The sequence below is a fragment of the Theropithecus gelada genome, chromosome 7b (assembly GCF_003255815.1).
Source record: "Theropithecus gelada isolate Dixy chromosome 7b, Tgel_1.0, whole genome shotgun sequence".
Taxonomy (NCBI): domain Eukaryota; kingdom Metazoa; phylum Chordata; class Mammalia; order Primates; family Cercopithecidae; genus Theropithecus; species Theropithecus gelada.
This window is the reverse complement of record NC_037675.1, coordinates 27,716,878-27,742,129: the sequence shown is the minus strand read 5'-3', so window position 1 is coordinate 27,742,129 and position 25,252 is coordinate 27,716,878.

The window sequence follows — 25,252 nt, the reverse complement described above, 5'->3', positions numbered from 1 at the left end:
GAGGCTCTTAAAACTGTTTGATTTTAAATTTTGTTATAAAATATAAGCTCTATGAGGACATACACCTTCTCTAAGTTTTTCCCCACTGAATTTTCACTGCTCAGAACATTAAATAAAATATGAAAATCACTGCATAAATCCCCATAGAATGATTTAAAATATGCGATTTTAATGACCACATATTTGTGACACAATGAAGGTATTTTGTCCTTAGTATTTCATAAGGGAGATGCTAAGTGATATTTTTCAAATAGCACACAGTTATTTAGTATCAGACAAAAATGTTATTAAGTTTTACGTCAGTGTAATGTTCTTTCCCAATAGCAGAACAAGATTTATGAGGCTACTAAAGGGTTACATATGTACATCATTGAATAAATCAAAACTGCTATTTTAATTCCATACAGAACCTGAAATTTTGTCAGATTCAGAGAAAAAGCTTTGGTTTATTTTCCTTTAAATCTGTATCTATTGAAGTATAACTAACATTTGTTCCTGAGCAGTTTGTCCATCAATTTATTCATCCATCCATTCGTTCATCCTTTTTATCTTAATGATATCACTCAGCACTAAAATAAAGGAACCATACAAATAAAGCTGATGGAGTCTGAACTATCACAATAAGTAACCCAACTTACTTTGTGCTTAAAGAGTACTATGACTTTGTTATGCCTTTGAGCTTTTTACAGCAAGAAATTATTTTGTCACATTCGCTTTGTTGTAAGGAGGGCCAATAAAATCTCAACAATCTGATGATCCCCTAAACTTTCACCGTTCTCCATCATGTTTCAAGCAACTCCCTTTTACTTCACCAGGAGAGTTTGATTAGGTCATTCCCTCCATTTACACTGCAGGGTTTCATTCATTCCTGGGATAAGAGGAGAATGAACACTTTAAGAAGAATCTAGCCAAGCCATACGGGTTTCTCTGTGAGCTCAGGATTGTGAAAGAAATTAAACGCATATTGAATGAGAAAAAGTTAAAGGAAACTGAAGGTATTTAGCAGTGAGAAAACTCTAAGACCAGGCAAGGTCATGGTCTTCAAACATTTGAAAGGTTGTAAGGTTCCAAAAAGGAATATTTGTACTAGGGATAGAAGTAGTACTGGTGGCAGGAAGGTTAAGAGTACAGATTGCAGTTCAATATAAGGAAGTAAGAGCTATTCAAATAGAGATTTGGTTATGCAATTCAGCCCATGTGGAAATCTTCACTATTTATTTGTCACTGGACTTATCCAAGTGTAGGTTAGAAAACCTCTTGATGGGGTTGATGTAAGCCAATTCAATCATTACATTAAGGTTTAGCTTTCATGACCTTTAAAGTCCATTCCAACGCTGAGATTCACCGAGGCTCAGAAACCCACTCCACTGGGAGTGCTGCCTGCCAAATTAGTCTTTGCATGAAAGGCACAAAATGATGTCAATTGTTGCAGCTGCAGTGAGTCAGCTGGAAACTGCCTGACAAAGGCAAAGTTCAACCTAGTTACTAAACCCCAACTAATTTTAAATGATTTTAGCTTCTTAGATGGTTCCAGAATTACACACTCAATTAATGCTGTTGATTTCAGCCAAGTCTCCACAAAAATAAGTGAAAGCAAGGCAATTATTTGGATAAGTCAAAGCAAAGAAACTAAATCTTTCTATTTTAACTCTATTTTCAATGGTTCTGAAAACTCAGACCAAAAGTATATCATGATTCATGATATAGAGGATTGAATTGGAAAATAGAAGTCCAAGTCCCTGCCATATTTCACTGTATTTACAAGAGAGGAAGTTTCAGAGTGAGGCTGATTAAGTTTGAATACTGGCTTAACCATCATTAGTTATGAGACCTTGCAGGAGCTACGATATCTCTGAATCAGTAATCTCATCTACACTAACAACTGCAACTATCATTATTGGAAGCCTGCTATGTGCCTGTCACTGGACTAGAGTTTCAAATGCACACTTATCTTTACAATATTTCTATGAGATGAGCATGTTAATTATGTTTTAGAAATGAAGAAAATGACTTTCAAAGAGATAAAGTCACTTCCCCAAACCACACAGTTAGTAGGAATCTTATGAGAGTGAACAGCACTTTTTAACATTTCATTGTCAATTTTAGCCAGTGAAATGTAAAAGTGTCCTGTAGATCTTACAGGAAGATTCATTTGAGAGAGGAGACATGTTTGTCTTATACCCTGCCTCTGTCCTGCTGTCCAGAAGTTGTCTGTGATGGCTAGAGCTGAAGTCACTGGCTAGCTCTGGTAAGACATCTAGGGACGAGGAAGAAACACACTGAAAATAATCTGGGTTCCTGTGATTTTGAGCAACCACCATGTGTGTCTAAACCAGCTCATAATAAAGTTCAACATGATAGGGAAATGCACTTCTTTCATTTTAAGCATTGTAAAACATTGCTGATACAGGTTTTAGTATAAGGATGCTGACCTTAGTTATCCTAAGTGATATACCACATATCCAAATAAATCATGTTTCTGGAGCAGAGGCTCATGCTGGGGCGTAATATGAGAGATGTTTGATTAAACAATATGCAGATAACAACTACAGAAACCGAAAAGCTATCTAGCAGCCTAAAATTTCTGTAAGTTATTAAGTAGCCAACCATGGTAAGTTTTGGGGCAGATTTAACTAAGCAGCAGCATATATACAAAATAAGTTGGAGTTGAGGACAGAAGCTTGTCTTAATAAGCTGTAACATTGGCAAACCAATTCTTCCTATGATATTCCTCTAGAATCCGGTAATAATAAAAACCAGTCATCAATTGATACTGGAAGCCAATAATCTCATCTTTTGTTTGATTCATTTACTTAAATAATTGTGCCATATTCTCCAATGCACCATGCCTGCTATATATGCTTAAGTCCTCAGATTGATTTAGAGATACAGAACATGAAAAGCATAATTCCTGTCCTCTAGTGAAAGAGACGTAAAATTAAACAAATAAACAAACAAATACACAGAAATGAATGATGTGATAGAAATACGCACAAGATGCTTTGGAAGCCCAGAGGAGAAACAGTCCCTTCCCAGATTAGAGGGAGGGATGGGGATTAAAGACTTCTCAAAAGAGGTGACAGTTGACCTGAGTCCTCAGCAATACATAGAATTTAACCAGGCATATAAACAGCAGAAGGGTACTCTAGACAAAGTTAAAAGTCCATACAAATGCAAAGCATTGACAGCTTGACATATTTGAGCTGGTGTACACACATTAATATGGAATAGAGGAAAAGAGGATATGAAGAAAGGGCTGGATAACCAAGGCTCGTTATACTAGCCAGAGGAGCTTAAATTTTATCCTTGAAACATTTAAGATATTTCATGAGCACTTAAATGATCAAACGTGCTTGCTGAGATTACTCTGGGAAGAGTTTGGAGGACAAAATTGCATTACAGATATAAATTGAAGGGCACATTAGAGATATTTAAAACAACTAAGAAGAGTCTACCAAATTTAGCAGTCTAAAGGCCATTTGGTTTCAAGAGTGAGAGAATTTCAGGGGTGCGTGAAAGCCAACTCAAGGCTGACAAGAGTAGAGGATTGTGAGCAATGAAGTGGAGAGGAGTGGAGACTCTTATGGTCATGTGCTGTATAAAGATGTTTTGGTCAATGATGCACTCCATATATGATGGTGGTTCCATAAGATTCAATGGAGCTGAAAAATTTATATCACCTAGTATTTACCATACTACACTTTTATCATTATTTTACAGTGTACTTCATGTATATATACACACATATACATACACACACACACACATATATATACACACACATTAACTGTAACACAGCCTCAGGCAGATCCTTCGGGAGATATTCCAGAAGAAGGCATTGTTATCATAGGAGATGACAGCTCCATGGATGTTATTGTCCCTGAAGACCTTCCAGTGGGACAAAACATAGAGGTGAAAGACAGTGATATCGATGAGCCAGACACTGTGTAAGCCTAGGCTAATATGTGTGTATGTTTTTAACAAAAACATTTTAAAAATGTAAAAATACGTTAAAAAGCTTATAGAATAACGATATAAAGAAAGAATATTTGTGTACAGCTGTACAATGTGTTTGTGTTTTACGCTGAGTTGTATTACAAATATTTTAAAAAATTAAAGTTTATGAAGTAAAAAAGTTACATCAGCTAAGGTTAATTTATTATTAGAAAATAAAAATAGTTTTAATACATTTAGTATAGCCTAAGTGTACCGTGTTTATAAAATCTACAGTAGTGTACAATAATGTCCTAGGCTTTCACATGCACTCACCACTCTCTAATTCACCCAGAGCAACTTCCAGTCCTACAAGCTCCATTCATGGTTGCTTATACATTTTTTAATGGTAAAATGATAAACATTTTTTAATGGTAAAATGGTAAGTGTGCCATTTTTAAAAACTTTTTTTAAATTTTAACTTTTTTCTTAATTGATATTTTTTTGAGACAGGATCTCACTCTGTCACCCAGGCTGGAGTGCAGTGGCGCAATCACAGCTCACTGCAGCTGCCACCTCCCAAGCTCAGGTGATCCTCATCAGCTTCCTGAGTAGCTGGGACTCCAGATGCATGCCACCATACCCAGTTCCTTTCTTTTATTGTTGTTGTTGTTGTTGTTTTTGTAGAGACAGGGTTTCGTATGTTGCCCAGGCAAATCTCTAACTTCTGGGCTCAACTGATATGCCCACCTTGGCCTCCCAAATTGCTGGGATTACAGGCTTGAGCCACCATGCCTGGGATAAATCCTTCATACTGTATTTTCTACACGTTTTCTATGTTTAGACATGTGTAGGTACATAAATATGTACATTGTGCCACAGTTGCCTACAGTATTCAGTACAGCAACATCCTGTATAGGTTTGTAGTCTAGGAGCAATAGGCTATATCATATAGTGTAGCTGTGCAGTAGGCTATATTGTCTAGGTCAGCTGTCCCCAAACTTTTCAGCACCAGGAACCAGTTTCGTGGAAGACAATTTTTCCATACACGCAGTGGGGGCAGAGGAGAGGGTAGTGATGGTGTCAGGATGATTTAAGCACATTACATTTATTGTGAACTTTATTTTCTGTTATTTTCACTTTGTAATATACAATGAAATAATTATACAACTCACCATAATGTAGAATCAGTGGGAGCCCAAAGTTTGTTTTCCTGCAACTAGATGGTCCCATTTGGGAGTAATGGGAGACAGTAACAGACCATCAGGCATTAGGCTCTCATAAGGAGCACACAACCTAGATCTCTCGCATGCGCAGTTCACAATAGCGGTCGGGCTCCTATGAGAATCTAATGCCGCCATTGGTCTGACAGGAGGCAGAGCTCAGGCAGTAATGCGAGCAATGAGAAGTGACTGCAAATACAGACTAAGCTTGGTTCACTGTCCACTGCTCACCTTCTGCTCTGTGGCCTGGTTCCTAACAGGCCACGGAAGTGGCCCAGGGATTGGGGACGCCTGGTCTAAGTTTTTGTAAGTACACTGTGTGATGTTGACACAATGACAAAATCGCCTGATGTTGCATTTCTCAGAAAGTTACCAGCGCGATGCATGATTGTAGTTTTCCATCAAAGCAAAGCTGCTTGAATTGAGACAATATTCAAAAATATGTCTCAGGAAGAAAAGTAAAAGGAGTCTGTCTTTTTCCAAAACTAGAGAGAACTGAAAATGTTTATATTGTGGTGGGGGCAGGAAAGTCTGTAGAAGGATGAGAATAATCATTGAAAGCAAGACCATGAGCACTTAAGGGAAATGGATCCTACACAAAATATGCAGTACAGAATACAGTCAGGCAATAGAATTGTTCATGAAAAGGGACCCCAGGCATGAGTGAAGTATTCAGGTTTAAAGAAATTGGAGGACTTCATTATTTGCTTCCCTATCCCAGATGTAAGCCAATTGGGAGAGTCAACAAGAAAAAAAAAATCACACTCAGCAGAAGGTTTGAACAGCCATATTATCTGTGAGATGCTTTATACTTGATCCAAGAACCAGAACAAAGAGATGTATTCTTTTCTTCCTCATACTTATTATCTTATTTGTCCTTTTCTATGCAAATAGAGGTTGGGATAGAAATAAAAACCCTTAAAGACATTTTTATTCATCGTTAGGTAGACTCAGACAAAACAACTTGCTGAATGAAACTATAGACAGTGTTTTAAATATTAAAATCCAACCTACAAGAAAGAAGGGGGAAGGAAATTCAGAAAGAAACTGCTAGTATTGTTCAGAAATGCAAAGACAATATTGTCAGATTAACAGTAGGAAAATTAGAAATGATTCTGAGAGATTAACACCTGGGGGGAAAGGTCTCAGGATTAAACTCCAGAGATTAGAAACAGGATTCTCAAAATGCAGTTTTGACAATGGTGAAGACTAGAGTGGTTTTCATCATTGTGTCCCCCATACGTGATGCTGTTACAGCACATAGCACTCACAAATGACTACTATTTGTATATTATTATGAAGTGTATAACATGAGCCTCATACCTTCAGTATGTTTAATCACATTCTTAGTATGGCTAAGTATGGACTATCAGTTCTGTAACACTTAGTTTTCTTTTTAAAAACGTACTTTGTAATTGACAAATTAAAATTATATATGTTTATGGTATAGAACATGATGTTTTAGAGTATATGTACATTAGGGAATAGCTAAATCCAGTTAATTAATATATGCAGTACCTCTTATACATATTTTTGGTGATAAGAACACTTAAAATCTGTTGTCAGCTATTTCCAAGAGTACAATATATTATTACTAACAGTAGTCACCAGGTTGTACATTAGATCTCTTGAGTTTATTCTTCCTATCTGCACTTTTGTATCTTTTGACCAACATGTTCTCAACCTCCCACCCTCACCCCAGCTCCTGGTACCACCAATCTACTCTCTACATCTGTGAATTCAATTTTTTAGATACCACATATGTGACATTCTGTGTTATTGGTCTTACTTGGCCTGGCTTATTTCACTCAATATAATGTATTCTACATTCATCTACGTTGTTACAAATGACAAGATTTCCTTCTTTTTAAAGGCTGAATCATATTTTATTATGTATCAATCCCAGACGGTCTTCATTCATCCAATGATGTACACTAGGATTGAGTATATATCTTGGCTATTGTGAATAACGCTACAATGAATATGAGAGTACGGGTATCTCTACAACATACTGATTTTAATTCCTTTGGATTCCCAGTAGTGGAATTGCTGAATAATATAGTGATTTTGTTTTTAAATTTTTTGAGGAACTTTCATACTATTTTCCATAATGGCTGTACTAATTTACATTTCCACCACCAATGAGCTAGTGTTCCCTTTCCTCCACATCCTCACCAGAGCTTATTATCCTCCATATTTTTGATAATGGCCATTCTAACAGGTTTGAGGTAATATCTCATTGTGGCTTTAATTTGCATTTCTGTAATGATTGGTGATGTTGAGCATTTTTCATACATCTATGGCCCATCTGAGTGCCTTCTTTTGAGAAATTTTTCAGCTTCTTTGCCCATTTTTCAATCAGGTTATTTGTTTTCTTGCTATTGAGTTTGATACGGTTTGGCTCTGTGTCCCCACCCAAGTTTCTTCTCGAATTGTAATCCCCATGTGTCTAGGGAGAAACCTGTAATCCCCACGGGTTGAGGGAGAAAGGTAATTGGATTATCGGGGCGGTTCCCCCATGCTGTACTCCTGAAAGTGAATGAGTTCTAATGAGATCTGATTGTTTTATAGGTGTTTGGAAGCTCTTCCTTTGCTCTTTTCTCTCCTTCCACCTTTTGAAGAAGGTGCTTGCTTCCTCTTCGCCTTCCAGCATGATTGTAAACTTCCCGAGGCCTCCCCAGCCTTGTGTATCTGTGAGTCAATTAAAGCTCTTTCCTTTATAAACTACCCAGTCCTGGGTATTTCTTTATAATTGCAGTGTGAGAACGAACTAATGTAGAGTCCTTTGAGTTCCTTATGTACTTTGGATATTAACCCCTTATCAAATGCACAATTTGCAGATATTTCCTCCTACTCCATAGATTATTTCTCCATTCTGTTGGTTGTTGTGCAGAAGCTTTTTAGTTTGAAACAATCCTACTTGTCTATTTTTGCCTTTGTTGCCAGTACTTTTAGGGTCATATCCAAAAAATTCATGCCCAGGCCAATGTCATTTATGGTTTTGTATGAGTTTTAGGATTATCTCTTCTGTGAAAAATGTCATAGGAATTTTTACAGGGATTGCATCAAATCTGTAGATCACTTCAGGTAGTATGGACTATTTTAACAGTATTAATTGTTCCAACCCATGAATATGGGATATATTTTTAATTATTTGTGTCTTCAATTTCTTTCCTCAATATTTTATTGCTTTCAGAGTACAAGTCATTCACCTCCTTGGTTAAACTTACTTGTAAGTATTTTTTTTTTTGTAGCTATTGTAAATAATATTGTTTTCTTGATTTCTTTTTGTAGTTCTTGGTTGTTGCGAAGAAACATTAATGATTTTTGTATCCTGCAAATTTGCTGAATTATTTTATTTGTTCTTACAGTTTTTTACTGGAGTCTTTTGGATTTTCTATACATAAATAATGTCATCTGCAAACAGTGACCATTTAACTTCATCCTTTCCAATTTGGAAGTCTTTTTTTTCTTTCTCTAGTCTAATTACTCTGGCTAGGACGTCCAGTATGAATATTAACTAGTATGTTGAATAGAAGTGATGACAGTGGGCATCTTTGTCTTGTTCCTGATCTTAGAGGAAAAGCTTTCAACTTTTCACCTTGAGTATAATGTCAGCTGTGGGTTTGTCATATGTGACCTTGATTGTGTTGCAGTACAATCCTTCTATATCAAATATATTGAGTTATTATGAAAGAATGTTGAATTTTGTCAAATGCTTTTTCTTCACCTATTGTGATGGTCATATGGTTTTAGTCTTTCAAATGTGGTATATTACATTTATAGATCTGTGTATGTTAAACTATCCTTTCATTTCTGGAGTAAATCCCATTTGATCTTGGTGAATGGTCCTTTTAATTGTGCTGTTTGATTTGGTTTGCTAATCTTTTGTTGAGGATTTTTGTATCTGTGTTCATTGAGAATATTGACCTCCAGAATTCTTGTCTTGAAGTGTCTTTGCCTGGCTTTGGTATCAAAATAACACTGGCTTTGTAAGATGAGCTTTGGTGTATTTCCTCTTCTTCGGTTGTTTTGAAGAGTTTGAAATGGTTGGGATTAGTTTTCCTTTAAAAGTGTGATAGAATTCAGCTGTGAAGCTGTAAGATCCTGGACTTTTTTTTTAACGAGAGAATATTACTTATTCAATCTCCTTACTCTTTATTCATATGCTAAGATTTTCCATTTCTTTATAATTCAGTCTTGGTAGGTTGTCTGTGTCTAGGAATTTATCTATTTCTCCTAGGTCATCCAGTTGGTTGGCATATAATTGCTTTTAGTATTTGCTTATGATCCTTTATATTTCTGTAGTGTGACACTTTCTAGTGTCTACAGCTTCTGAAGGGGCTGGAGATACAACAGATGGTTAGATTCTCCAAGAGAGTGTTCATTTATTTATTTATTCATTTGAAAATTATTTAGTAAGCTCTACTACAAATTAGGCATGGTATTAGAACTAGAAATCCAGAACTCAATCAAGTTGCACTGTTTGTTTTCTATCAATCATACAGTTGTACCACAATTTCTAGCTATGAAGGGAAAGCCTGAAACAGCTTGTCTAAGATGGCAGAAATTGAGTGAGATCTCACAATAATATAAATTGTTTACAGCAGTGTTTCTTAAATCTAAATGTGCACGCACTTGGGGATAATGTTAAAATGTGGACTCTGATTCAATAGGTCCAGGGTGTTTCATGAACCATGCTTTGAGTATCAAAAATTCATAGCAATTTAATATAGGTGGTATTAACCAGAAAACACATTTGAAGTTTTGTTTCTATAGTTTTTCTCTTCATATATTTTGCCTTTTTGCTACCTTTTCATAGTGTTTTTGTTTGTTTTCTAGTGCAGTGAATAATTGCTGTCTCAGTTGGAAAGAGTATACTTTGAATATATTCTTCAAACAAAAATATGCCATAGGTCACTGGTTACTATGGATATTAAAGTATGTTTTAATATTGTTGGGCTCTAAACACTGCATAGCTTAGTTCCTTCAGGAAAAAAATGCTCAATGATATATTTTCTCTTTTTATTAAAGCATTATATTTTTAAGATTGGAGGGAGCACATAAATGCTGCCTTATTTTCTCTTGATAACCAAATTGTTCTACTTTTTTCAGTACTTAATTAGAATAATCTCAATTTTCACTGGAATAATAAATTTGTCACTAATATTCTGTGTGAACTTGACTAGAAAGCTAGAGAAAAATTCTTTCTCTTATCTGAGTTATATATGTGTGTATATACATATATATATATATATATATATTTCTTTTTTTCTTTTTTTTTGAGATGGAGTGTCGCACTTGTCACCCAGGCTGGAGTGCAATGGTGCAATCTTGGGTCACTGCAACCTCCGCCTCCCAGGTTTAAGCAATTGTCCTGTCTCAGCCTCCTGAGTAGCTGGGATTATAGACACCCACCACTGTGCCTGGCTAATTTTTGGTATTTTTTAGTAGAGACAGAGTTTCACCATGTTGGTCAGGCTGGTCTCAAACTCCTGACCTCAGGTGATCCACCCACTTTGGCCTCCCAAAGTGCTAGGATTACAGGTGTGAACCACCACGCCCGACCTAATTTTTAAAATCTACCAAAAGACTACATACAATTGTCACCCTATTTTGCATATTGAAAAACAAAGCAAAATCCCAGGAACTATTATTGCCCAACCAACCATTGATACTCTGAATATAACAATCCTCATTGTTAAAATGGGGGTATAGTAGTCTGCTTAATTCCCTGCACCTATAGCTCTCTAAGTCTAAACTAGAATTACTAACATTCCCATGAATATTTAGTTGCCTCACCCCCATTTTTTAGGGCAAGGTCTAGTGTAAGAAGCTTTGGGTCAGTATTTATCATTAAACCCTCCTGACAGTTGGCGTCTCTTAATTTTAATAGCTGATTCACTGGTTGTGAGATGATTTAGTCTGTATTTGGTATTTTAAGACACTAAGACATTGGATTTCCTAATCTTTAGCTTCACTGTCCCTTGGAAAAATATGTAATATCTTCTCCTAGATGAATATCAAAAAGCAGATGCTAGATCATCAAAGTTATAATCTATTCTCTTTCCTACTGCACTGACACCCTTGATTTGAACTTAAATCAGAGTATTGGCTAATCCTCAAAATCTGCCTATATTTTCCTCCATAAACTAAATTTATCAATTTAGATTTAATTTTAATAAATACTTGTGTTTAAATTTCCCATATTCCTGGTATAAACTCTTTATCTAATACTATGGACATACCTAGATTTCTAATCTTAAATGTTCCAACATATTCCCTTCCCTTTGTTGTCACATCTATCTTTTCCCTCCATCACTCCATTTCTGATTTTGATACTAAGGCCATTTCTTTTTATACTTAAAAAAAAGTAGAGTGCCTACTGTGCTCTAGAAACTGTCTTACATGTAGTTATACACAAGAAATTACTCATCTGCACAAAGCTTATTTTTCAAATGCTGTGATTCTAATATGTACCTATATAAATTTAAACAACTGTGAACTGTATTCCAACTTTATTTCATTCAGTATTTCTGATATATATTTTTATATTTTTACAAAATACATGTTTCTAAAAACGCTACAATTTTAACCATCTATTTTACTTACATAAAATATTCCATAATAATTCTTTTAGAATCCTAGATTGCAGTTTTAGAAAAAAAAAAAAAAAAATTAGAAAATACCTAATTCAACACCCTTACCCAAATTCAGAATACACTTTCCAGAGTCTGTGTACATCGTCTAGTTTCTGCTCAGATATCCAAGAAATGGGATTTTTTTTTTTTTTTCTGGGACAGAATTTTGCTCTGTCATCGAGGCTGGAGTGCAGTGGTGCAATCTTGGCTCACTGCAACCTCCGCCTCCCAGGTTCAAGCGATTCTCCTGCATCGGCCTCCTGAGTAGCAGGGATTATAGGCACCCACCACCATGCCCGGCTAATGAGTTTCTTATTTCATAAGGTGAGCTCACATTGTTGTTTCTCTAATTGGTACCATTTCTGCTCTTTCCTCAACAAAGAAAAATATTATCATAAGGTAACCTCCAAATATTAGAATTCCACCATCCCGTGTCACCTTAATTCTTTCTTCTCTAAGTTAAATAACTCAAATTTGTGGCAGAGTTTTATAGATCCTTCACCACTTTGATCCCTGTTCTCTGTATATGCTCTAATTTTGTAATGTTTCTCTAAAGATATGACACTCCGAATAGAACAGGATCACCCTGGTGGACCAGCACAAAACACCACAAACACTCCTGAGACCTGGATAACCTAAAATTGTAAGGTAAGGGTGTCAATCTTCAGTTTGTGGTGAGCTAAGGGAAACTAAATCTCCTTCCACATGAAATACAAGCCAGATATTTCTATATCTTAACCTAAATCAACCAATTGCCTATGCCTAAATGGAGTCAATTATATTTGCCCATGTTAATTTTTTGTTAGTTTCAATACAACATTCTAGTTCTGGTTATGAAAACACATGACTCAATCAACTATGCTATTAACTATCCCTTCCAATTTTTTTCCATCTGAAAGTATGATAAGCTTGTCATATATGACTTCACCCAAATAATTGATAACATTTTTCAACACTATGAAGGCAGAAGACAGAGCCTCGTGGCATTCCCAGATGGCAGCAAGCCATTAATCTTTCTTTCTTTTTTTCTATTTTTCTCCTTTGTAAGTATTTTCTTATGAAACTCATACTTGCTTGCTATAAAAATTTAAACAATACAGGAATGGATATATTAGAAACAGAATAGTCCTATTACAATCCTACTTTCCAAAAGTAACATTTTTCAATGTTTTGTTACATATTTATCTATATAGATGTATTTGCCTATTTCTATTATAATTGTATGTATTCATATTTTTCAAAAGTGGGCTTACATGGTAAATATTGTTCTACAAATGCTTTTATTTAAATTATCATTAGCCTATTTGCCTCTGTGTTCGAACATTTCAAGCTATTTTATTCTGTTCTGGTTACATTGTATACCATCATATAGTTTTACCACAATTTATTTAATCTTTTTCTGGTGAACTTACTTTACTTACAATTTTTGCTGTTATAAAATATAGTTTTTTATATATATATATATATTTACTACCACGTACAAATTTATTAGGCAATATTGGCAGTATTTCTGTAGGATTAATTCCTTGAAGTAGAATTGTTGAATCAAAAATTATGCATATTTTCAGGTTTAATGCATACTGCCAAATTGCCCTCCAAAAAATAATATGGAATTATACCTCAACCAATGTTAATGACTATGTCCATTTGTTTATATCTTTGTCAAAAAAATGATCGATCTTTTAGTTTGTGCCACTATGACAGATAAAAGCTTTTCTTAATTTACGTACCTTTTGTGTTTTTTTGAATTTCTGTTTTAATGTTTTCTGTTTTAATCTAGCAAATTATAGCTCGGTTTCATAGCTAGGTATGAAAGCTTAAGGGACCCTAGAAATAATTAATTCTTTGAACTGAGATGGATGGCACCAACCCAGTCTCAACTCTTATGACTATATACATCCCAAGTGAAGACTGAAAATATTCCAATATTAAAGGCATAAATACATGAAGAAACTGATGTTCCTTAACTCTCATCCTCTTTAAGTTGGAACTCCATTATTCTGTATGTAAAATGGATGAAGTGAAGGCATATATTTTTGCAAAATGGTAAACAAAATATATTCTCCTGGGTACAATTTGGTTTTATTATAATGTGTGAATATGGAATGCTTTCTATTTGAACAAGAAAATGGTAAGTTTTTTTTTTTTTTACTTTCACATAATAAAGCATCATTTTCTTATTATATATTTAATGTATTAATTTCCCCATTTAATTAAATATCCAAAATATCTATTACTCCCCAGTGATCTCAAGCAGTAGTTTTTTAAAATTATACAGCTCCTAAAAGAAACTAGTAATTTCTAAGAAGATAACATAAAGCAGTTATTCTCAAATCTAGATAATCACAGTATCCTTTGAGGACCTTTAAAATAACAGCAACAACAATGACATCTCTGGAGCACATCACTAAAAATTCAAATGCACTGGAAGTAGTGGGAGGCATTAAGTCTATACTTGTAAAAAGTATTTTCAGGTGACTCTGATAATGTTTTTAAATATTATACATGTTTTTACCCATTTCTATAGAATTTATACTGTAGACTCTTAGACCACCAAGTTTAGATTATCTGGGAAGATAATTTTAAATGCGTATGATAACTAGGCTATAGTCCAGATATGCTGACTCAAACATTTAGAAGGACCTGGAAATTTCAGTCTTAATTCCCATCCTACTAAGTTTCAGTAATATTTACTTCAATACTGAGTCTCTACAACAGCATCATTGAAGTAGAAATGCAGGAAGATTGATTATGAAACTGCCTTTGCAAAAATTGTATCGGAGAGAAAATATGGCAGTGGGGGAGATTTGATTCAGCCAACCCCCACTCTTGCCTTTAGGTTTCAAGCTGCCTTAATTATTCTTAGACTTAGGCCAAACTAACTTTGGAAGACATTTAAGTTATAGTTTAAATGATAATAGCCCTTGTCCAAAACTAAACTGCCTTTGTAAAGCTAATGAAAGAACACCCGGCTAGGGGGAAGAGAGGAGCCTGAATTCTGCTAAGGTATAGACTGGTCACAAGACAGGCAACTTCTCCAGTTACTCCTGCAGATAACATCACTATTGTACATTGGCCTTTTGAGATATCTTTTCAAGTTTTTTGCATGTCTGACACTGATGGCTCCACCTGGACCCACCAAACCACTCCTGTGGCCCCACCAATGAGCTACTCAGCTCAAGAGGACAGCTTTGACCTGCTATGATTTAATCTCTCCTGCGGCCTATCAGCAGCAAGGACCCACTGCCTAGGCAGCCCCACTCCTTTTCCCAAAATGCTTCTGAAAAATCCCTCACCTACAAGCCTTCTTGATTTTTATTTTGAATAGGTATTGCAGCTTCAATCTTGCTCTATGCCTCTTACATGTGTTCTCTGACGCTGGAAAATTAGGATTTTAGCTACACATTTCTCAACTGAGTTGAGGCACCTATGCACTGTGTTTTAGCTGTACCATTCTCCTATATTTTAACCACATACTCTCACGCCAGCCTACAACTCTTGTGTATCTACTAAAGACCACCAGTATCGAAAAAAAAAAATAAGAGGAGCATGTAGAAGTAAATATCATATTTTTTCTCCATAGGTCTATTTTAAATGTGTGTGTGTGTGTTTGTTTGTTTTTAAATACAGGGTCTTGCTATTTTACCCAGGTTGGTATTGAATTCCTGGGCTCAAGTAGTCCTCCCACCTCAGCCTCTCAAGTAGCTGGGATTACACGCACAGCCACCATGCCTAGCTAAAGGTTTTTAATTTTAAAATATATTATAAAAATCAGAAATGTATACATAAGTTAATTTTAAAAGCAATTTTAACCAACCCAGGTTTTAGAAATAGAATATTGTCAGTATTTTAAAGCCTTCTGTTTGACCTTTCTTGTTACATTTCCCTCTCTTCACACAAGAGATAATCGTTATTATGTTTTCTATGAATAATTTATTATTGTTTTCCTATGTATGAATCCCTAAACAATAAAGTTTAATTTTTCTGTTTTCTCAGTAATATAAAATTTAAATCATACTGAATATACCCTTTTGACTTTCTTCTTTTCCTCAGTAGTTTTTATATGTTCATTCATATTAGGGAGTGTATCATATAGTGTTCTATTTTATGAATATACCAAAATGTTAAATTTTACTACTAATGCAAATTTGAGTTGTTTCTAGTTTGGACTATTGTTTTTTAAAAAATGCTATAAACATGTGTTGTAGACATACAAGTTTTCCTCTAGAGTATACAACTTGAAGTGGGTTTGCTAAGTCATAGGATATACACATCTTTAATTTTTCTTGATAATAACTAACTTGTTTTCCAGATTTCTAGATAATGACTAACCTGTTTTCCAGAGTCATTGCACCAGCTTACAATACACCAACAAAGTATGCATGTTCCCATTGCCTTATATTTGTACCAGCACTTGGTATTTCTGATTATTTAATTTTGGTCAATCTAATACATGTGTTAGGGTAGCTCATTGTAATTTAAAGTTACATGTGTCTGATTACTAATGAGGTTGAGAATGGTTTGAGTTTTGTTGTGTGTCCCAGTAAAATTTTATTTACAAAAATAGAGGCTCCTAAATTTGGGTGGTAAAAGTCATGTGAGAAGTGGCTAAATTAGAGAATTTTGTTTATATGTTTATCAACTCTGGATTTCATCTCTTGTCACTTAACGTCTTTTGAAAATTCTCTGGGAGTCTTGAGTTCCACCTCAATTTTTTCCTCAGCAGTTTATCTGAAAATAAAAAAATGTTATTGATGTTGGCTTTCAGGTTTCTGTAGCCATTCAATATCACCTCCAAAATTTTATAGAAGAGCTGCAATTCTAAGAGGTACCTTGTGTTCCCCAATCTTACTAACATGTCTGATTTCACATCACATACAGGATCTTCTAGAAATAATCAGGAGTCGCCTTCCAAGTGAACAGCCTCTTTTAATCCTACCACATTTTATTACATCCCTCCTTCTGAAGAAGACATACTAGGGTTTGAAACAGTCTATAGAGTAAATGTCTTGGAGACTGATGGGGCCATGAAAATAATTCCTCATATATCCTCAAATTCTCATTTTAGAGACAAATAAATAAAGACCCAGAAACAGAGAGAGAACCAAATTTTCAATGTAATTTAATGATCTTTTCCATAATTCTAGATAAAATTGAGAGATTATTTTTCTAACTATGAAAAGAACACATATTCACGTAGGAAATTTAAGCCATAAGATACAAAGAAGAAAATAAAATTCCCTCACTACCCTACTAACTGAAAGTAACCAGTGTATATTTTCTTTGAACCAGCTTGTAAACACTCTCTTGCTCTCTTTCTCTCTCTTCAATATATTTCTTTAAAAATTACTTTTAATTTTTGTGGGTATATAGTTGGTATATATATTTATGGAGTACATGAGATATTTTGATACAGGCATACAATATGTAATAACCACAACAGGGTAAATGGAGTATCCATCCCCTCAAGCGTTTATCTTTTCTTTGAGTTACAAACTATCCAATTATACTCTTTTAGTTATTATTGTTGACTGTAGTCACTCCATTGTGCTTTCAAACACTATATCTCATTCATTCTTTTTTTTTTTTTTTTTTTTTTTTGAGATGGAGTCTCGCTCTGTCACCCAGGCTGGAGTGCAGTGGCCGGATCTCAGCTCACTGCAAGCTCCGCCTCCCGGGTTCACGCCATTCTCCTGCCTCAGCCTCCCGAGTAGCTGGGACTACAGGCGCCCACCACCTCACCCGGCTAATTTTTTGTATTTTTTAGTAGAGACGGGGTTTCACCATGTTAGCCAGGATGGTCTCGATCTCCTGACCTCGTGATCCGCCCGTCTCGGCCTCCCAAAGTGCTGGGATTACAGGCTTGAGCCACGCGCCTGGCCTCATTCATTCTTTTTTGTATCTATTAACCATCGGCACTTTACCCTCTCCCCACAACTACCCTTCACAGCCTCTGGTAATCATCATACTACCCTCCATCTCCATGAGTTCAATTGTTTTAATTTTTAGCTCCTCCAAATAAGTGAGTACACACGAAGTTTGTCTTTCTGTGTCTTGCTTATTTTATTTAACATAATGACATCCAGTTCCATCCATGTTGTTGCAAATGACAGGCTCTTATTTTTTTATGACCAAATAATACTCCATTATATATACGTTCCACATTTTCTTTATCTGTTTGTCTGTTGATGGACACTTAGGTTGTTCCTAAATTTTGACTATTGTGAATAGTGCTGTAATAAACATTGGGAGTGCAAATATCTCTTTGATATACTGATTTCCTTCCTTTTGAATATATACCTAGCAGTGGGATTGTTGGATCATCTAGTAGTTTTATTTTTAGTTTTGTGAGGAACCTCCAAACCGTTCTTCATAGTGGTTGGACTAGTTTCTATTGCCACCAACAGTGTACAGTGTTCCCTTTTCTCTACATCTTCACTGGCATTTGTTATTGCCTGTCCTTTGCATAAAAGCAATTTTAACTGTAATGAAATGATATCTCATTGTAGTTTTCATTTGCATTTCTCTGATGATCAGTGATGTTGAGCACCTTTTCTTGTATCTGTTTGGTATTTGCATGTCTTCTTTTGAGAAATGTCTATTCAGATCTTTTTCTAATTTTTAAATTGGATTATCAGATTTTCCTTTAGAGTTGTTTAAGTTATTTATATATTCTAATTATTAATTCCTTGTCAGACAGATAGTTGGCAAATATTTTCTCCCATTCTGTGTGTTGTCTCTTTACTTTGTTGATTGTTTCCTTTGCTGTGCAGAAATTTTTGACTTGATGTGACCCCATTTGTCCATTTTTGCTTTGATTGCCTATGCTTGTAGAGTATTACTCAAGAAATCTTTGCTCAGTCCAATGTCCTAGTGAGTGTCCCCAATGTTTTCTTTAAGTAGTTTCAGAATTTGAGGTATTAGATGTAAGTCTTCAATCCATTTTGATTTGATTTTTGTATATGACAGGAAATAGAGGTTTAGTTTCATTCTTCTGCACATAAATATCCAGTTTTCCCAGCACTATTTATTGAAGAGATAGTCCTTCCCTCAATGTATATTCTTGGCACCCTTGTTGAAAATGAGTTCACCATAGATCTATGGATTCGTTTCTGGTTTCTCTATTCTATTTTATTGGTCTATGTGCTTATTTTTACGGCAATACTGTGCTGTTTTGGTTACCATAGCTCTCCAGTATAATTTGAAGTCAGGTGATTTGTTTCTGCAGTTTTGTTCTTTTTGCTCAGGATAGCGTTGGCCATTATCTGTCTTTTTTGGTTTCATATAAATTTTAGGATTACTTTATATTTCTGTGAAGACTGTTATTTGGAATTTTGATAAGGACTGCATTGCATCTGTAGATTGCTTTGGGTAGTATGGACATTTTAACAGTATTGGTTCTTCCAACCCATGAACGTGGAATATCTTTCCATTTCTCTGTGTCTTCTTACAATTATTTCATCAATGATTTACAGTTTTCATTGTAGAGATCTTTTCTTTCTTTTGTTAAGTTAATTTATAAGAGTTTGATTTTATTTGTGACTGTTTTAAATGGGATTACTTTTCTGATTTCTTTTTCAGGTTTTTCACTGATGGCATATAGAAATGTTGCTGATTTTCATATGTTGATTTTATGCATCTTTACTGAATTTGTTTTATCAGTTCTAATAATTTTTTGATGGAGTCTTTAGGATTTTTCAAATGTAAGATCATATCGTCAGCAAACAAGGATAATTTGACTTCTTTCTTTCCGATTTGGATGCTCTTTATTTCTCTCTCTTGTGTGATTGCTCTAGCTAGAACTTCTCCCCTAAATTTTTTGTTTGTCATTTAGCTTAATTCTTTATTATAAACAATATTATAATGAATATTTTTGGCATGTATTATCCCATGTTTATTTGACGTTTTTCTTATTACAAATTCCTGGAAAATAGGATATCACATTTATGTTTTACTAGTTTACATTTGTTAAAAAACTTTCTCCTTGAAAGTGCCAATTTAATCTGAATGCTGGTTTCCTCATGTCTTTGCTGACATTGAATATTGTCAATCTTTTTAATATTTCATAGATTGACAAAAACGTGAAAAATCACTGTTTTGTGTATGTGTTTTTGAATGCCAGTTATGTTGACATGTTGTCACGTTTAATAGCTTTTTACATTTCCCTTTAGAATTGCTTGTCCATGTCCTTTGTCAATTTGTAATTGGAATGTTTGTTTTATCTTATTTATTTTGAAATTTTTGTGTATATTAAGATCATTAACATTTTTATCATATGTGGTGCAGATGACCTCCAGTTTTTAATCTCTTAACTTCGTTTTGTTTTATTAAACTAAGATTTTAAGAAAATGTTTTGTTTGGTATATTAATCATAATAAAAATGATTAGAAATATATAAACAAAAATGCTAATGATCCATATTTGTGTGATAATGTCATAAGTGACAGTGGTAGACAGTGTATTATTGTCTTGTCTGCCCAGCATGCAAATATTCAGTATGGCAAGCAATTTCCTCCCACCTCTACAGTGTGTGAAAATATGTCTCTCTCAACATGATTTAGCAGCTAGAGTTAGGCATGTGCGTCAACACAGCAACTTAGTAGCTGCTACGGAAGAAACAGAAAACTGGGGGAGTGACACAAAGATAAAGGGCCAAATAGGGGATCTGTGAAGCAGCTACCAAGAGTTGACAGTCTAATAGCATGATGTAAATCAAATATTCAAAGATGTAGGAAAGTAGCGTATCAACTAATTGTCCAGTGGCATCAGGGTCAGAAATGTCACATGACCAGAGACAATTATGCCAAAAGTGATACCCTAAGCAAACATTTCTTATAACAAAATCTTAGCTGTGCAGAGTATTTTGCACAACCAGGATCCTGCTCAGTCTTGGTTCTCATCCTCCCTGTGGATTATGAAGCCACCTGATACCCCTGTCTGTCTGCACTTCCACTTCTGGCTTAGTTCCATGACTTTCTTTACTTTTACTTATTTCTAAGCCTTCTATAATCAGATGATAGATGATATAACAGACCATATGATTGTTAGTTTTTAAATTAATACATAAAGCAATACAAAATATATTCTTTTATTACCTCTGTCTTTAATTTGTATGGCAAAATTTCAGGTATAATTTTCAGACACGTATTTGCCAAATTTGCTTCAGGAAGTTATATTTAAACAAGCAAACAAATCTGGACTCACATATGCCTTAAGAATTTTGTAATATACATAGCAATGTTCTTTTCATTTTAAAATAAAATATGTAGTTAACTGAATAATTTTTAATTTATATAATCTGTTGATAAAGCAACATGGAAACTTTATTTAAAATAGGTGTCATTCACTACCACATGTACATGTTGAAAGCTGCAAGGGCATGCTTTGATTATATTGGGAAAAAAAAGTATTTCTTGATTATACTGGAAAGATAAATTTATTGAAAGTAAATTTTCCTGTATAATACTATCAACTACCAAATGTCACAAATTTTGAAGAAAGAAGAAAATGAGTGATTCTTCAATTAAAAACCCCACATGAAGCAAAATAATCTGCAAGTTTAATTTGACACTTATAGACATCTGGAGAAACATTTGGTAAATTTAGAGAAGTTCCACTGGATGTTTCAGAACTCCTTACTGCAAATTTCTCTCATTAAAACCAAAGGCAAACCATTATTTAAAGTGACATCATTTTTCTCTGAGTAATTAAAACTAAAATCCAACTTTTAATAACATTTAACTGTACTTTACTTTTTAATAACCATTATCTCTTGGTAGGTACAAAATTTCAGAAAGTTATACCAGCTATACATAAGGGCAAATTGACTTTACTTATTAACATCTTAATTACCCTGCCCAGTTAATCTTAGAGTTCACTGTGTGATTTGCTTTGGCTGATGGAAGGTGAACGGATGTGAAGTATGCCATGACCGAACAGAAACTTTGAGCAGTCGAGTGGTTGGGCTCACTTAGCAGCTCTTTTATTTATTCCATGAGAGCTGCATGGCCCAAATAGAGACTGCTCCTTCCACCTGAATCCTCAAATGAAAAAAGACTCATAGAAAAAGAGTAGACTTGGATTATCTCTGTTTAGCTGTGGCCTACAGATGACATGTAATGAGAGAAACCACATAACTTTGTTGTCATAAGCAATTCAGATTTAAGAGATACTCGCCATGCATCATAACCTAATGCAAGCTGACTAATACAAGTGGTATTGGTCCTCATTGTAGCCCAGTCGACATCTTCAGATGAGAAAATTCTGCATATTCTATATTACTTATTTAAAAAATAATAGTAATGAGAGTTAAAGTGTATGCGTCTTAACCCCAATACACCCAGAAGAATTTCTGTTATTTATCTGAATTATAACAGGTTAAATCACACATTACCCTGACTTAGGGTAGGAATATGGAATGAGATACTTACCGTAGTCTACATATTCCACTACTGTAGTCCAGGGTGGAAGCAATTGCTCTAACACTGCAAGTATTACTCAATGGAAATTAAGGACTTTTGGAAACTGAGAAAAGAGAAATAGATGATTAGAAGACAGTTAACAATTATTTGTTACACCATGAAAAAAGACAATTTTTAGTGCTCCCTTATAAATATTATTGTAACTTTTAAAGAAAATGGGTGCACAGTTTATATTTGCAAATGTTTAAAATGCGGACAGAAATATAACTTAGGGGTCAAGTCATATTAGTGGTTAAGATCTATTAGATTAGAGGTTAAAATTTTAACCACTAGAAGGTTACATGATTAGTTTGATACAGAAGTCACTAAAATATTTTGTAACTAGTGAGGAAGGTTGTGGAATAAATCTAGATATTTGTACACATATTTGAATCTGTGGTACATTTCAGATTAATTAATGTAGATAGTTAACAGAGACCATTTCATTACTTTCATCTTCAAAATGCCTTGTCCTATCTGAAAATTAAGTACACGCATACATTGTACAATATGTCCATTTCACTTTGTTTACCAATGTTAGTCAGAACAAGTGTGTGTATGTTTTTTCTGTCTTTAAATTCAGTAGCAGTTGTGTGAAATTTTTAACCATATGAACTGTTCAAATGAAAATGGATACATGTAGAATCAGAAGATGTGGGTGACAAAATGTATTACATAAAACAGTAAGGAACCAAAGGTGCCTCAGGAATGGACAAATGATAAATAAGATAGAGTATCATTAAGGATGGAAGGGATACAAATGCAGGCAGCAACAGTGAAAGCTGGCATAAAAGTAAGGGCCTCAGTCCCCTAAAAGGATTAAAAGCTCACAATAATAAATTTCATTGGAAGATTTTGAAAGTTACTTTTCCTTATAATAAATCACATCAAATTATTTCTTTTCTTTCTATAGAGAGATAATCAAAAATTTTAAAGGAAAAAATAGAGTCAAACCAATGACATAGTTGTCTTATTTATTCCTAAGAGCCCACACTTGTGAAGAAATCTATAGGTAGACAAATAGAAATCTATAGGTAGACCAAAAAAAGGATGTCATTTACATAGTCTTTCAGGATATCTGTTATTCTAACTTTACTACATAGGAAAAAATTGAAGCAGAATTTGATTGATTGTGAAAATGCCTTTTCTTCCTTCAAAAAATACCTCTTCAGTGGATGCATGTATTATTAGTGAAAATGAGCTCAGTTGCATCACCTACTGTGAACGTACAGCTGTATCAATCAATGCTGCTTTTTTTTTTTCTTTCAGCAAAGCAAAAGAAAAATTTTTAGACAGGAAATGGAAAGGGAAGTCAAGTAATTGTGTTGTATTTTTTTCCCCATTTGGGAGTGAAGTGAGCTTCCAGAAATAAAACCGCTGCAGCAGGCAATAGATCCCCATTGTTATGGCTAATGTTCTGATGATTTTAGGAGAGTACCATGCTGTTAATTAAGCTTGCATCTTGTGATTTCCTAAAGTCTGCTGTCATAACTGGAACTATAACCAGGAGTCATGGATGATGCTTGTTTGATGATGACATGCCCTTGGAGTCCCAGCTACTCAGGAGGTTAGAGTTCAAGACTAATCTGGGAAACATAGAAAGACCCCATCTTTAAAAACAAAACAAAGCAAAAAATAAAAACAAAGCAAAACAACTTTCATTTCTCTTTCCCTGTGTCTTGTTTACCATCTTTCCTTTGTTCTTTTTGTCATTTAAAGAGAAAAAATAATTTGTGCAGGACTTTACCTTTGGGCAGGTGGATTTTCACTTGGGACTAGGGTGCCATGTTGCACAACATTAAGGGTTATTCATCAAAATGTAGCAAAAGCCTGGATAAAAATGTTTTGAAGTTCCTGGAGTTCCATAGGGCACTGTTCACCTAGAAAACAATGTTAATGCGGTCCCCTGGGGTTTGGGACACAATAGTATTGCATGAAGCCTCCTCCCAAACCTTGGGCTCCAGTGAAAAACAGAAGCTGTAAGAAAGTAGCTTCACCATCACCACTGAAAGTACTAACAGTCTGAGATAAGGACAGAAGTCACTGCCAACATTTTACATCCATGATATGGCATTATGCTTCCTTCCCTTTTTGACCCTGTGGCTATTTAGTTGGAAAAATAATAAATAAAGGAGTTATATATGAAAGAAAGAAATAGGTCATTCAATTTGTAGATAATGGTAAATTGATAGGTCATATTGAAGAGTGAAGAGATCTTAGATAGCTGAAGAAATGAAAATTGTAGATGAGAAAAAATGGCCATTTTGTGTTGTAGCTTCAATTTACAAATGAGTAAACCAAAGCCTAAACAAGATTTTAGATGCCTAACTCAATTCCATCAGGAAAGCTCTACTTATTTATGTTTTATTTTATTTTATTTATTTTTTTTTTTTTTGAGACGGAGTCTCGCTCTGTCGCCCAGGCTGGAGTGCAGTGGCGGGATCTCGGCTCACTGCAGGCTCCGCCTCCCGGGTTCACGCCATTCTCCGGCCTCAGCCTCCCGAGTAGCTGGGACTACAGGCGCCCGCCATCTCGCCCGGCTAGTTTTTTTTGTATTTCTTAGTAGAGACGGGGTTTCACTGTGTTCGCCAGGATGGTCTCGATCTCCTGACCTCGTGATCCGCCCGTCTCGGCCTCCCAAAGTGCTGGGATTACAGGCTTGAGCCACCGCGCCCGGCCTATGTTTTATTTTAAAAGGCTGTCTTGTAAGATTTCTTCTGCATAAAGGATTACCAGTGCCCAGCACAAACACTGTCTTTCATCCAAGCTAAGGCATACCTTGTCTCATAAAAAGCAATTGTAAAGGAGGTACTTTAGGTAGAAAGATGGTAATCCTAGGAATGGAGAAAAAGGCAAGTAAAAAATGAAGAATGGTCATATAAAACAATAATATGTTTTGTAGTTAAATATTAAAATTAAAGTATATAAATCAATAACATGTAAATCTAGAAAGGGGCATTAAGTACAAATAAAATGTTCTACAGTTCTAACATTA